Source organism: Sinocyclocheilus rhinocerous, unplaced genomic scaffold (assembly GCF_001515625.1).
Source record: "Sinocyclocheilus rhinocerous isolate Xijiao unplaced genomic scaffold, SAMN03320098_v1.1 scaffold236, whole genome shotgun sequence".
NCBI classification, from domain to species: Eukaryota; Metazoa; Chordata; class Actinopteri; order Cypriniformes; family Cyprinidae; genus Sinocyclocheilus; species Sinocyclocheilus rhinocerous.
Genome location: NW_015647064.1, coordinates 500,739 through 501,320, shown reverse-complemented (window position 1 = coordinate 501,320; position 582 = coordinate 500,739). Strand labels below are relative to the sequence as shown.

General features: G+C 48.3%; 1 protein-coding gene across 1 annotated transcript in view; it reads left to right on the top strand.

The window, feature by feature from the left end:
* Positions 1-582, top strand: part of LOC107708663 (steryl-sulfatase-like) — an 18,169-nt gene that overhangs the window by 13,506 nt on the left and 4,081 nt on the right. The window lies entirely within an intron of this gene.

Below are 582 nucleotides of genomic sequence, written 5' to 3'. Positions count from 1 at the left end.
CCCCCACATGTCTACATCATGATGTGGGAAGATTTGCATAACACCGCCCAAATGTTCACGCAAAGAAAGAAGGCGTAACTTTGATTCTCGCTGTAGTATTGTTGTTGGCGTGTGTTTCGTTGTGAAAGCAAAACTACTTTGTTTGGCCTTCCAAAAGAGGACGATATCCGCTTCGTCATGCCTAGAGCTTTCACCGTGGATGAAGCCATGATGAGTCCATCCCGGGGTCGTCACATGTGGTTGCAGCAAGCCCGCCGGCTGTTCCTTCGTCGAATCCGCCGGCTGCGCCGTTCTCAAGCCCGCCGGCCACCGCTCACTGCTTTAATTGATGCACACTAACTCACACGCATCACTCGCACACACACACACACACACACACACACACACAAGAGTGAGAGAGATTGCTGATTGCGCTGCACACACACACAAACGTGTTGTCAATGCTTCCCCGTGATTTTCATTAATAAAATAGTTTTATTTTTTTTTATCGCTGTTTTTGAAGTAATTGTTTGTACAGAGAGACACGCAGACGCAGCACGCAGGTACACACAACTGTCATCTCTCTCTCTCTCTCTCTCTCTC